The following is a 15,346-nucleotide window of genomic DNA, read 5'->3' on the forward strand; positions in this document are numbered from 1 at the left end:
TTAGCAGCTTTATCTTAACTACATTTTGTTACATCATGAAAACTAATGTGACAAAGAACAGAAATTGTGAACAACGGACACAAATTAATATGATCTTTTTTCAAACGCTACTTTGCAACATCAAAATACGCAGGTGGTTAATTGGCATTGGATGACAACAGAACTTCATGATACATGTACTACAAAGTTAACTTTCGAATAAATTATGCATTTAATATTTTTCGTTACTCCTCCGATCTGCAACGCTAACAAGGCGAAACTAGACCCAGTACCAAACTTCCCCGTTATTAACTGACGAGTTGGTCGTTTACGCTCCTACGATAATGATACGAATAGGTAACTACAGCGTTAATATGACTAGAAGAAATTTGATGTAACCAAAATAGTTCTGGACATAGGATGGCATAAGGCGAAAACAAAGGAACTGATGTGTCTTCATATTATGCAATGAAATTTTAAGGTCGTAACTAGAAAAAAACAATTGTATAATTAATTACAAGAACTAATTCCTCAGAAATAACAGGGACGCAACAGAGAAATGGCATCATTTACAGAATTTAATAAACGTGACAGTCAATTGGAATGACCTTCTGTACACAAATTTCAAATCTGTAATCTTACCCTATGGATCTCGTTACATGTACCTCTACTCTCCTCCCAAATTGATCAGAGGCGCACAAGTATTGCTCGAATATACAACAATGTCTCGGCAACAAGATGACTATGCACCTAACACCACACCACACTATACGCCATAATTTTCTGTTTATTGAAACTCTGTTTACAGAGATATTGTAGTCTGTTGATGTTATAGAACTACTCTTTGAAATAACTCTCGATTATCGTTTCTAAGTAACGACACCGCTGGCATCTACAGGTGGGACCCAAGGGTTGGGTTTACACTATCGAGCTCCTTCAGCAATTAATTATGAAGATCATTATAGTCATGAATGAATCAATAAGTTTTCACAAATGCAATGTTACTTTTTTTACAGCAAGCATTTTTCATGCATACAACCCTCTGTCAGCAGCATCACACGAAATACTAGTTAGTAGCTGTATGAGCAAATGTTTTGAGCAACGAAAGTGATTGCCAGGCATAAGAAGGTGCCATGATTCTTTAATTCCCACATGAAATTGCATACGAAATTTTTAAACTGTACAAACAAGCAAGTAAACACAATTTTAGAATATTAGACAATTGTAGGGGAACCATACCTAAGAGTGTGCAGTTAAGGAATAACATTAAATATTTGGATTATTATCAATAGGAAAACAAACTCATATCTACATGTTCAGAAAACAACAGAAGCAGAGAGGTAAGGCTTTTACGGAAATTCTCAAAAATACAAAAACCGTGAAATTCGCACTTTTTCGTTCACCTGTGCTTAAGAGTACAGAACACAAAACATGCCCAAAGAGTACGGATTTAGCAAATGTCACTAATGAAAACAATACCAACCCAAATGTAGAGCACTGTTCGTGCCACAATCTCTCACAATTAATGCACTGGATCCATTCCTCTAGAATTGGTTCCTCATACTGCTCATCAAATCCTGGACAGGAAATAACGGACTTGTCTGCTATCACTGCAGGCGTAGTAGGCCTATTACTTCTGGAACGGTCTGCCTCCCTTGAAACAATGTTCTTTACGATACAGAATATCTCCCCAGCATTAGGTCTATGAGACAGTGCATGCTTTCTCTCCAAAGTATAGTTTTATGTGGAGAGGATTTACGACCTCTGATCGCCTGGCTTGTCGCCTCGTCTTTATTGTTTGTTTAGCTTTCGGTAAAGGCAAGATTACTGCTGGAGACACTGCCATTTCTGCTGTGCTATCACTTCCTACCTCGGTCACCGTTGTATTTGCTGTTGAAATCTGCCTCTCGGAGTGGAAGTTATTCTGTTTTCTGAATTCTGGATTAGATCTTCCTGGGGTCGAGCAGTTATGTTAGATAATAGAAACTCCTTCTCCAAACATAACGGGGCTAAATGGATGTGTACCTTTTACACAGAAAGAATGTTTTGCCTGCTGCAAACTGGTAAGTCGTTCACACACATTAAGAAATATGAGACGGATACCACTCAGCATAACTGTAGTCCCTGGGTGGTTACGTGTTCATTTGTCAACTTCAGCTGTGCAAGCAATTTTCAGTGGTCCACAGTTATGTGATGATCCAAAGTTATGTGATGATCTCAACAATGGAGAATAGCTTGAAGACTGCTATGTGACATGTGATTGTTGAGTATCGAGGGAACTGGGCTGTCTTTAGTTGGCTTGGCATAGTCACTGAAATACTTCAGGCTGTTGATGAAGAGAACAGAGTTTATAAAACCATTGTATGAAATCATGGGGAGAGTTCCTTGGGGTGTATCTTTGAAGTGTTCAGCCTTCATCCTCTTTCATGGAAAGGTTATAGCTGGTGGTATGAAGAAACTGGCAGGATTCATTGCATAGACAACTATGACTGTTTGGCCGTCTTCTGCTGACACAACCTTCCCAATCAAACGATTTCCTTTTGGACTTATGACCTTTGGGATCTTCTTGAGAATAGAAGGTATTCCTATCTCATCCCTTTTGTAAATGCGATGAGGAAAAACTTTTTTCCTTCTACTGACTTCAGTGCTGTCCAGCAGCTTTTGTGTCCTTATCGAAGTGGTGATCCAACTTGTTAGCATGTGTGTATTCATCTCCTAATTGCGTGATCTGCTTCCTGCTAATACTGTAGAACCTAGCATCCAGATCCCTGATGAGGTTTGGTAATTCTTTTTCCAGCTCATCTGAGAAACTCCTTTTTAAATGTCCCAGTAATGCTGATAAAGTACTCTAAAAGAAAATGCAACCTATAATCGAAATATTTTCAGTATTACCTATGTATTTGCATATTGGACGTTTAACAAGGAAGTGTAAAAAAACTATATTCTCTAACCACAGGTTTCGGTCTTTGCCTTAAAACAGGCTCCTTCATATCAAGAGCAGTGGCAACCTTTAATTTGCTTTCTCCCTTTTCGATTCGTTGTCTGGCCTCATTGATATTGCGGAGACATGGCTTAGCCACAGCCTAGATGATGTTTCCAGAATGAAATTTTCACTCTGCAGCGGAGTGAGCGCTGATTCGAAACTTCCTGGCAGATTAAAACTGTGTGCTGGACTGAGACCCGGACTTGGGACCTTTGCCTTTTGCAGACAAGTATAATTTACGTCCTATAAACAAACGGTGTTCCAAAACACTAGCACATTGAGAATCTCTCAAAAAGGTACAATTTATTGATATTAAATTTTAGATGATGAATTATCAGTGTCTGAAGGTTTCATGAAGCTTATGGCATAGAACAAAGTTATAAGATGCATGTCATCTTTGAGGTGTAATGTATAATGTCACCAGTAGTCGATGGGGAGGTAGGATGGTGAATATGATAATTTTGGTTCACGTGCTACCAACGCCAAAAATTATATAATTCCCCTTCACATTTCTGAGAGCTTCTGAGAATTTTCACTGTCAATAATTTACAAATTAAGCATGGAACACGAAAATGCGAGTGAATATTCAAAACACATTGATTATCTGGTAAAAACAAACTACCATTCATTGTCAGAACAAAAAACATAAAAAGGCTGACACATGTGAGAAAGAATTAAAAGGTGACTTACTCTCATTGTTAGGGGCCTATAAGGCGTAAGAGCAAATTCACAAGCTAGTTATTTTAGGAGACTTCTTTTCCAAAGGAGGATGTTTTCAAACATAGCACTTATATTCTGGGACTGGTACAGTCACATTCCTGCTGGTGTTTTACTCATTGCGTCAGTTACTTTCAAGAGTAAAGGAAGAAGTTTACTTACATGGTAGTGAATTGCAATTTTTCTCATGAAGTAGAACATATTGCACACAACCAGCACATTAATTTAGCAGTGAGAGAGCTTCTTCCTACGCGCTTTTTGTAATACACCCACAATGTAAATGCGAGTATGTAGTAGACAGGTTCTCGCTTTCATATGAAGAAAATACGGCAACAGTTACAATTTTTCGCACAAATTAGAACACATTTCACACAACCAGAACATTTATTTAATGTTGGGGGAGCTTCTTAAGTACTTTTCGAACTGCATACCACTATATAAATAATAAGTATGAAGTGTGCAGGTTCCAACCTTCAAAGAAAGAAAAGATTCAGTAGTTTACAAATTTGCAATGAATGACCCATCTGCACGTATAGCTTCTGCTTTAACTCGTCTGCTGGAATGGTTGCCACATCACGACGATACCGTAACAACAAAGACATCGATCGATGTCTACAGGAAAAACACTGTATATATTTGAAAGGAGCGCCACCACAGTATCTCTCATGACATAAATAAAGGCATGTTTCAAAATGCAATCAAGAATTAAAGGCCATTGCTTGTGTATTCTGTGAATAACATACGCAGCAGAGCACCAGAATTACATCAAGAAAGTTGAAAAGTGATTCTTACCTGTTTGACTTCGTAAATACAGGTTTCCTTCACACAACTTTTACACGTCTATGAGGTGTTTCTGATGCCACTCCGAACACAACTATGTCAGTGGCGAGCAGATATTTTAAGGGGTTTGACATTTGAAATGTCTAGGGCAGCTAAGGGTCTTTGTGAAGGGGTTGGGTTAGCACTGGAATACGAAGAAATCGGTAGGTCGACAGGGGTAGGAGAGCGAAAGCACGTATTTACATCGAATATTAACTGTTTTAACTGCATTAGAAGGGACATGTACAAAGCCAATATTACCAATTAAGGAACCCACAGCACAACTGGAGTAGCAGGGGTTGCCGACAAGTTGATGGAAATGGCAGTAGAGGAGGGTTTGGTCAACGGCAAGGCTGTAGGGATTTGGCAGAGGTAGTCCAGGGAATATAAAGGGCCCGTTAAGTCCAGAACGGAGCCCCAGGGCTGCCGACAGGAGTTCTCAGTAGGAATAATTTCGGTCAGAATGACTGCATGTGCGGAATGTGCCATAATGACCGCTGTGGGTGGAAGAGAGTATGAAGTATCGTTGTACACAGGAGCATATGTGCCAGTAGGCTCGAGAGAATTAGTGGGTAGGAGGGATTGGAACCTACCATGGTATGATTTACGTGCGATAGACAATAATGATGTGCAAACATTGGTGTCAGTGGTGGTGAATGTTTTGGTTGGAACAACCAAGTTTAGGCGGTGTGTGGAAGTTGTGTTTCATGTAAGCGAGGGTACAGCATGATCCTAGGGTTAGAATTTATGCATCAACATCATGCCATAACTGAACTTCGACGACGTATTGTAGAACTGAGTGGAAAGACATTCTGAGTTGGGGAAACTGTTGTCAATGTTAATCTGAAGCGAAGAATGTCTAGTATCCAAGATGGTCCATTTAAACCGTGAGCAATAGTGTTAAGGCAGCATGACTGTGTGTTGAAAGGCACCGAGAAATGACTGTGGATGAATGTGGAACCGAACTTACCAGTAGATGTGATATGTGTAGTAGAACCATTGGAGGGTAGTGAAGTATTAGGTGAAGTATTAGGCACAATGTGTTGTTTGGTGAAATGTAGGATTGTACGCCTACAGGAAAGGGATGGAGGAAAAGTGGTACTACAGCAGTTGCATACAGCAGATGCATACCCTATTCGAATTGTAACAGAGACCCCCGAAAACCCAGGCAAAAGCAAGTATTTCTCAGTGTTTGAATTAAAGAGCAGATACCATCAATTAGACGTTGCTTCTGAAGATAGATAAAAACTGCTTTATCAGAAAATGGGGGACATTACCTATAAAGGAAGATGTCTTCTGGGTTGAAAAACTGCTCCAAAGATGTAAAGTTGTTGAAGGGAATGATATTAGCTACAATAGAGATTCCAGACGGAGAAGATTGTCATACAGGAGATGTGAGCTATAAGGGGGCACAGGGCGGTGCTAGGACTGCGTTACTTGAGAAGTTTAACCATTTGAAAGGACCAGAAAGAGTGCAGTTGGAGGACCCTTTTCTAGAATTAGAGGGTCTGTTTTTTCCGAGAGGGGTGTTGCCCACCAAGCCAATAGTACAAGACAGGATTCCAACAGGAAATGAAGTGCCATATAGAATACCACAGCTGTTGCATCCACTTTTAGAAGACTTTGTAATCAACAATTAGCTGTCGGAATAATAGAAGAAAGTAATAGTGCATTAGGGTCAGGAATTGTAATAGTATCAAAGAAGTCTATGGACAGTTTGCATAAATATCAGTTTTGTTGCAATTATCGTTTTTTGAACAACAAGACTACAAGAGATGAAAACCCCGATCTAAATATCACACAGACCATAGATCACCTATGAAAAAGTATTTCTCAGTGTTGGACTTAAATAGCAGGTACCATCAGTTAGAAGTTGCTGGACGAATTACTGAGAGGATTGAAACCATTCCAATGCTTAGTATATTTATGACATAATAGTCCAGTCATGAGATATACAGGAGCATAGACAACATCTAAAAGAAGTATTCAGCAGATTACAGGCAGTACTTCTCGCACTCAACGCTGAAAAGTGTCACTTTGCGCTGGAAGAAATTGACTGTTTGGGCCATGTCATAGGTAAGGATGGTGTAACGACTGGTCTGAGGTTGGTGCAAGCAGTGCAAGATTTTCCAGTACCACAAACTACTAGGGAGTTCAATCTTTCCTCTGTTTCATGAATGATTATAGGATGTTCGTGAAGGGATCTGGGGATATCGTAAGACCACTTATGCAGTTGTTGAAGAAAAGGATTAAGTTTGTGCAGTTGGAGGAATGTCATGGAGCATTTGAAGAGTTAAAGAAGGTGTTGTCATCCAGTCCAGTTCGGTGTTTCTAGACAGTCAGAAAGAATTTATATTGCCATGTGAATCATCAAACTATGCTCTTGGCTGATTTTTGAGCTAGGAGATCGATGTGAAGAATATCCTGTTGCCTTTGCATCAAGACAGTTGAGCGCTGCAGAAAGAAATTACCCTACAGTGGATACTAGGCTTGAAGGACCTGTCTAGTAGATTAACGAGATGGACACTGAAACCTGCTGAACTTGGATACGTGTAATACAAACACTGGGTCACGATCTTGCAGAACGGTGAGCAGCACAAAGCACTGATAGGAATGTAGGCAGTATAAGAAACAGCAGCAGTCTGGTACGCATGACGGATTATTGTGCAGAGAGACGAAATTAGGACCCCAAGTAGTGGCGCTGGCCAAGTTAAAATTGGGAGCGTTATGTGAGATGCATTAGCACATTTTGGCAGGCCATGGTGGATGCAGGGCGACGAATAGAAGAGTGGTAGAGAAGTATTGGTGAAAAGGAAGGAAGGAAGGAAGGAAGGAAGGAAGGATGATGTGGATCGATATGTCAAGAATTGTATGGATTGCGCACAGAGGGCCAATTTGAGTCAGAAGCAGGTATTGTTATAAAGATTGCCAGAGGCAACAGAACCTTTTAGTTTCATTCCGATGGACATGTCAGGACCATTCAATCGAATACCAGCTGATAATCGTTTTGTACTGACCATAATAGATCATTTTTCTCGTAACGTCAGGATGGTGCCAATGCCGGACCAACAGTCAATCACAGTCGCACAGACGCTTTAATAGGAGCATTTCGAAGTTCAGAGTGCCACAGATGATGATGACGGACCAGGGGACGAACTTCATGTCAGGCGTGATGAATGAATGTGTCAGCTGCTGAAGAGTGAAGAAGCTGAGGAATAGCCCACTAAATCCACAAGCTAACAGAAGGATGGATAGAGTTTATAGAACAATTGCGAAAATGATTAGTTAATACGTGGATTCAAATCACTGAAACTGGAATACAACCCTAGCTTTTGTCGTAAGTGCATATAACTCTAAAGTGCATACTAGCACTAGGTTATCACCATTTGAGACAGTGTGTGGCAAAAAGATGCCATCACCTTTCGACGTGATTGACTAGAAGAATGCCAGAAAGGGAGAAGTAGTCCGAGATTTTGCAAGAAAAGTGAAGGAGGTGAGGAACAGGGTACAAAGAGCAAATATGAAGGCTTTGGAGAAACAGGAAGAGGAGTGTGAGGGGGGGACATTACCACTGATGAGGGCTGATGGATGATGTTGTCGAGTCCATATACGCTGAAGGGAGAGAGAAAGAAGTTTTTAACATACCAGGGCCTGTACCAAGTGATCGAAACTACATCACTGGTGAATGCGAAGCTGAAGTTGTCAATAAGGAAGACGATTGTGCATGTGGGGCATCAGTGACCATTCAAGGTTGCTCCAGAGGTGATTTCACAAGAAGTGCTAGTAAAGGCAAGGAAGAATATTAAGAGAAAATTGCGAAATGATGAGCAACTGGAGATGGAAGGTCGGATGCCTCAGACTCGTTGTACATTAAGGTCAAGAGAGTAGTTATGTATACAGATTTTGTGCAGTTTGTTTGTGTGTCTGGTGTAGGACATAATGTTGACAGTAGTAGAGGTAGACCTGCATATTTATTTGTGGTAGTCTTACCAAAAGAACAATAAGATGATCGCTTTTCAGAAACATCAGGCTTCTTTGGGGGTGGGGAGGTGATACAGATCCCTGCCCTTAGGTTACCAGGCAAAGGAGAAGAATAATGCTAGTTTTGGCAGTGCTGTACCTCTCCGCTGGCGGTGGAATAACGGGATTGCAAGTGCATTACCTGGACTGTTGAGTGTTGTTTTCCAGACAGATAGATGTGGTATTTTCTAGCACAAATGGTCTTTAAGTTTAGTATTTAATGTGTGGGAGTTACGAAATGAAATGAAGATGCTAGAAGAAGTATTTTCAAGGGTGCAAAAATTGGCGATTAGTAGTGGGAAACAGAGAGAGGTCCCAAAGGATCACAGGAACTCGCTGGGGGCATTATCATTTTATGCATATTCAAGGAGCAGATGCAAGAGCTGATTGAAGTAGTTCCTCAAGAGCTCAGAAAAAGTAAAATGGGGTGGATATATGCTGAGGTTAGAATACTAAAGACAATCTCTGGGACAGCAGATGCAAGTAATGTGGGTAAATTGAATGAAATGGCAGAAGGCACAAGAGGCTTAATGGAAGTGAATAACATGACTGTAGAGTGGTGTTCCATGCAGAGTATGAACTTAGAGAGTGGTGTGCTGGACAATAAATGCATGCAGTGCCAGATGACTAAGGAAGTCATGGACTAGGAGAGATGAGGAGGAGGAGGAGGAGGAACAGGAAGAGATCACAGAATGAGATTTTCACTCTGCAGCGGAGTGTGCGCTGATATGAAACTTCCTGGCAGATTAAAACAGTGTGCCGGACCGAGACTCAAACTCGGGACCTTTGCCTTTCGCGGGCAAGTGCTCTACCAACTGAGCTACCCAAGCACGACTCACGCCCCGTCCTCACAGCTTACTTCTGCCAGTACCTCGTCTCCTACCTTCCAAACATTACAGAAGCTCTCCTGCGAACCTCGCAGAACTTCTGTAAATAGCTTGCTGTATTCACCTCTCGGTTTTCCTCTGTGATTTTTACCCACCACACTTCCCTCCAGTATTAATATGGTGATCCCTTGACGTCTCAGAATGTGACCTGTCAACTAATCCCTTCTTCTAGTCAGGTTGTGCCACAAATTTCTTTTATCCCCAATTCTGTTCAGTACCTCCTGATTAGATATGTGATTTAGCCATCTAATCTTCAGCATTCTTCTGTAGGACCACATTTCTGTTCTTCTGTTCTCTTCTTGTCTAAGTTGTTGATTGTCCATGTTTCTCTTCCATACGTGGCTGAACTCCACACAGATAGTTTAAGAAAAGACTTCCTAACAAGTAAGTCTATCCTCGATTTTCGTGCCACTGTTACTCTATGCTTTACATCCACTTTACTTCGGCCATCATCAGTTATTTTTCTGCCAAATAGCAAAACTCATCTACTTCTTTAGGTGTCTAGTTTCCTAATCTAATTTCCTCAGTAGCATCTGATTTTATTCGACTACATTCCATTATCCTTCATTCACTTTTGTTGGTGTTCATCATATATCCTTCTTTCAAGGCTCTTTCAAGTCCTTTGGTATCACACAGGAAAACCTTGAAGTTTTTATTTCTTCTCCCTGAACTTTAATTCCTCCTTCAAATTTTTCTTTGGTTTTCTTTACCACTTGCTCATTGTACTGACTGATCAAGATCAGGGATAGGCTACAATCCTGTCTCATTTCCTTCCCAACCATTGCTTCCCTTTGGCATGCATCGACTCTTATAACTGCTGTCCAGTTTCTGTACAAGTTGTAAATAGCCTTTAGATACCTTCAGAATTTCGAAGACAGCTTTTCAGTTAACACCGTCAAAAGCTTTCTCTACGTTTGCAAGTGCTATAAACATAGGTTAGTCTTTCCTTAACCTAACTTCTAAGATAAGTCAAAGGATCCGTATTGCCTTCTGTGTTCCTGAATTTCTCCAGAATCGAAACTGAGCTTCACTGAGGTCGGCTTCTACCAATTTATCTATTCTTCTGTAAAGATTTCGTATTAGTATTTTGCAGCCATGTCTTATTAAGCTGATACTTCAATAACATTCACACCTGTGAGCAGCTCCTTTCTTTAGAACTGAAATTATTACATTCTTCTTGAAATCTGAGGGTTTTTCGTCTATGTCATACATCTTGCACAGCAGATGGAATAGTTTTGTCATGATGGCCCTCTCAAGCCCACTGGGAGTTCTGACAGTGTGTTGTCTACTCTTAGGACCTTCTTTTCGACTTAGGTCTTTCAGTGCCCTGTCAAATTATTCTTGCAGAATCATACCTCTCATCTCATCTTCATCTGTTCTCTTCCCCTTCTATAATACTGTCTTCAAGTTCATGATGCTTGTATAGATCCTTTATATACTCCTTCCACCTATCAGCTTTCCCTTTTTGCTCAGGATCAGTTTTACATGTGAGCTCTTGATATTCATACAGCTGCTTCTCTTTTGCCCAAAGGATGCTTTAATTTTATGGTAGGCTCTATCTATCTTCTCCTAGTGAAATATAGTTGTAGATCTTTACAATTGGCCTCAAGCCATCTCTGATTGGCCATTTTACACTTCCTGTCAATTTAATTTTTTATACTTTTTATTCCCTTTTGCCTCATTCACTTGCTGCATTTTTATATTTTCTCATTTCAGTGAATATGCTGTCATATATTATGGTGTAATAAAGCTTGTCTGCAAGCTTGTATGGGTGGTATTTTGGCTACAAATCTCAATGATGTTTGCTGAATTTTAAATATGATTTTTATGCAGCTATGATATGCAGAATATTTACATATTTCCTCAAAGTTTTTCACTGAGCTGTATCGTAAATAACAGTTATGTATTAGAAATGTTTTTGCGCAAGGAAAAGTACCAAATAATGAATAATATTTAGGTTCCCAAAACTGTCATTATGACAGTATAGCATAACTGGTACGTGTAAATATTGTTAAAAAGTATCAAAGAGTATATGATGACAGTTCATAGACTGGGGTACATCTTTATAAACAGTAATTATAATTTAATGAACTGTATCAGTGACAAATCAATTATTCCACAGAATATTGTACAATATAGCTGCCTAAATAACTAAATAAGTATGGGGACTAAAGAAGGTAAATGCCAAGTGGTATTACACTGCATTAATCCAAGAGCCATATTAATTAATGTAGTTTTTCTGCTTACTTCTGTTTAGATCCAATTACTTCTCTCTCTTTCATATTGAAGCATTTTTCTTCACCCATTCTCTCTTTTTTGTTTTGAAAACATAAAACATATTATGCCCTCCATTTTGTAACACTGCTGGAGCTATTAAAATGGGTGTGCTTGAATTGCCAGTAGGAAAAGGATATGTGTGAGTGGCGCAGTACTACTGCTAATGTTGTATGAGATAAATGAGCTTGCATCAAACCAGAGTTTCATCACCATTTCCTTACAGCTTTTTTCTTTCTAGAATGTCATCATGTCACTTATGCAGCTATTTTGGTTACATATCTATGCACACAGTGGCAAGATAACAGCAAACAAATGTATCATAAGGGAATGGGGAGGCAAATAACAGAAGTTAAATACCACTTGTAATAAATGGAATGTAAGCATTATAAAAGACATTTAAAGTGCAGCAGGTATTTTTAATATCACCTTTGGAAGGTAGCAACCAATTCAGTGGCAAAAGTAAACAGCAAATGGTAATACAGTTGTCTTCATCATCAAAATAATTTTTTATGTGTTCTGGGAGAACCCTAACATCAGATACATGGTATGAAACATACGATATAAGGGAGAATACTAAAGGGCATACATTGCAACAATGTAGTGTAGTTGAGAAAAATATGTGTTGAAATCAGTTTAAAATATTTTGTTGCTTTCTGCCCCATTTCGTAACACCATCACTGTGCAAACTGATGTAGGCAGTTTGACATGGTACGTAGTGACAGTAATTCATCTGAAATCAGGCATAACTATTATAAAACAACCATTACTAAAGAAGTACATGTATTATTACATATAAATTGTTAATGAATGAATCACATTGTACTAGCAAGGCCATAGCAGCATGTTAGATTTTGGACGTATTTTAAGTGACACAGATCAAAATAACTCACTATATAAATTTAAACCAAAACTTTAAACGCAATATTGCTTGGCAAAATTGAAATTACAAATAGCTCGATAAATATAAAACTTAAAAACATGGAAGGAAGAAAGCAGTGTAATGTCCATGGTGTTGGATGTTATGTTGGATGATGGTTGAGTGAAGGTTAATAGCGGCTTGTTGAGTGGGTGACTGTCTTACACCTGTTGGGCGTTAGTCAAACGATATTAAAGAACCAAACATTTATTGTTCATTAATAAAGGGATGATGGAATTAGGCTCCAGGCTGAGCTTGGCAGTAAAGCAGCCTGCCCTGGGCAGAATGGGTGTGGTCTGAGTTGTTGCTATTATGACGACAAGGGTAGAATAAGGCTGCTGAGGTAGTGGGATGGCTCCGGGCGTCATCTATGCTACCACTGGCAGATGACAGCCATACATGCAGTGTGTGGATTTTTGCTGAGGCATGTTGTGGCCCCTGTACGGTAGAGTAGCCAGTAAATGAAGTCTTTCAACAGGAGCAAAAGATGGCGTTCATCCACAGTGTCGGAAGGGTGACTGTACGTCCCCAAACAGGAACCAGACACCCACAAGTCGGAAGGCGGCTTGTAGTAGAGCCCCTAAGTTGCCTGATAATCAAAGCTACCCAAGTCTTCCTTATTGGATTCAGCATGGACAGTGGCGCTGTGACTAACAGCATCTATGTCGCCAGGATGGGACTTGCTCTTCCAAAGAAGTGTGTAGACAGCTAGAGGAGCAAATGGTGGACCTATATAGATCCCTTATCTAGGCTGATTGGCTGTAGACTAATACAATTCCACTGAAAAATGAGCAATATTTATATGAGACTGGCTTATGATTATTACGCTACTGTACCCGTTTCTTCACCACAACTCATATCATTGTTACAGGCTGGACATGGTAAAACCAGGCTATCTGAGGTGCAGCTGTTCCGTTGTTTTGCTGTGTACGTAGTTTGGCGCCTCGGAGTGATTGGCTCAGCTATGGGCTGAGGTAATAGAGTAGAAATTCAGTGAAATTAAAAACTTTGTAGCGCAGTCATCAGAAAGGGAGATACCAAGACTCTAAAGTAAATCTTCAAATGCAGATAATGATGTTTCAAAAAAGAGAGTACAAACTGTAGGACACGATTTTTGCAAAAGAAAGAAGTGGTCCTGTCACTCAAACAAATGCAGAACTGTGAAAACTGAAGTTTCCTATAATTACAACATTTTTTGTGGAAGCTAGGAACAATCTTCTTCGAGTGTACAGTACCTACAACAATGCATGTTGATTCTTTGTTACTGACTTCGAAGTGCAGCAAGAATCCACACTTGAAGTTTGTTTTAAAAATCGTAAAATCGTGACCAAAACGAGCAAAAAGCCTCAACAAACAACTAAAAATGAGTGTTCAAATGGTTTTCCCTTTTTAAGAATGGTTGTAAGACCTAGAAGACGGTCTTCATGCTGGTAGGTCAGTCAGATGCGAAACTGATGAAAATGTGAACAGTGTGCTGGAGCTGCTTCACACTGCGCAATAAACTAGCTTCGAAGTTTATCTTCATATTGCTGTAGGTACTATGTGCATGTGAAGTCTGTTCTCCTCGCATTGACACAGGAGGGAAAAGAGTAGTACACACTGTCTGTTGTCGAGTTGTAAATATGTAAGTGGCGTTTTCCTATACTGGATCGAAACAGAGGGTTATTTTGTAACCTTGTTACAAATTGGATTTATTTAAAAGCACCTTACTTTCATCGTTTCCTGCATACTGAATATAATTTTATATCTCTTTTTCTACTGTTTCAGTGACCACATCGAAAAGATTGAGGGTGGATTGTTCGATGGTATAACAACAGGAGCCGGCCGATGTGGCCGAGCGGTTCTAGGCGCTACAGTCTGGAACCCCGCGACCGTTACGGTCGCAGGTTCGAATTCTGCCTTGGGCATGGATGTGTGTGACGTCCATAGATTAGTTAGGTTTAAGTAGTTCTAAGTTCTAGGGGACTGATGACCTCAAAAGTTAAGTCCCATAGTGCTCAGAGCCATTTGAACCATTTTTATAACAACAGGATCTCTAACGCGTTTTTTCCTTATTTATTTTTTATTATAAAGCAAAACCACTCTGAGATTTATTTACCAATCATTTCCTCATTCTCGCGTAAATGTTTATGTAAGAATGTTGTTAAGATGATCTGTCATCTATCACCGAACAATTATTTCGTCAGTTGCCTCAGTTGTCTGACGAACCCTGCCCCACAGTTTACTTTTGATGTTGAGTTATTTGTAAAATCATGCTGACTTATGAGCATTCAAGAATTTGTGAGATTTTCTCTTAAAAAGCTAAGATCTGTTTGTCGTCATTGGAGCTTTCTTTTTCTCATTGCAGTTTCAAGTTATGCAGAATTTCCTAGTATTCATAATCTCTTCATACCATGACTTACCGAGAAAATTTTTTATTGATATATCTCAGTTTTTTAGGGAGAGCAGGAGGCATGTTTCAGTTAGGAGTAGCAACTGAATTATGTTGTTGCTCAGATTGCTATGTCATGCACGTAGGTGAAACATCCAATAAATGACTTTTTTATTTAATGTGAGAAAGCTGAATTTTTAATAAGCAGAATATGAGTACTTCCTACGTTTCTATTGTGTTCTGTGAGACATACGTGGGGAGGAAACAATATAATCGTTGACTAATGTGGAAAGAAACAGAAATAAAATCGAAGTTTACCACACGATTCTGATACAATCAAATAAAAATGTCTGAAATCGATTGAAAAATTTCGCAAA

General features: G+C 39.6%; 1 protein-coding gene across 2 annotated transcripts in view; it reads right to left on the reverse strand.

The window, feature by feature from the left end:
• LOC126253007 (uncharacterized) overlaps positions 1–793 on the reverse strand; it is a 16,886-nt gene extending 16,093 nt beyond the window's left edge. The window contains exon 1 of one of the 2 annotated variants that reach the window (XM_049954058.1): positions 622–793. The gene's annotated coding sequence lies outside the window, so the exon portion shown is untranslated. The remainder of the gene's footprint in view (positions 1–621) is intronic. The other variant, XM_049954060.1, reaches the window with a different exon arrangement.
• Positions 794–15,346: the final 14,553 nt, after the last annotated feature.

This window comes from Schistocerca nitens, chromosome 4, assembly GCF_023898315.1.
Source record: "Schistocerca nitens isolate TAMUIC-IGC-003100 chromosome 4, iqSchNite1.1, whole genome shotgun sequence".
Lineage (NCBI taxonomy): Eukaryota > Metazoa > Arthropoda > Insecta > Orthoptera > Acrididae > Schistocerca > Schistocerca nitens.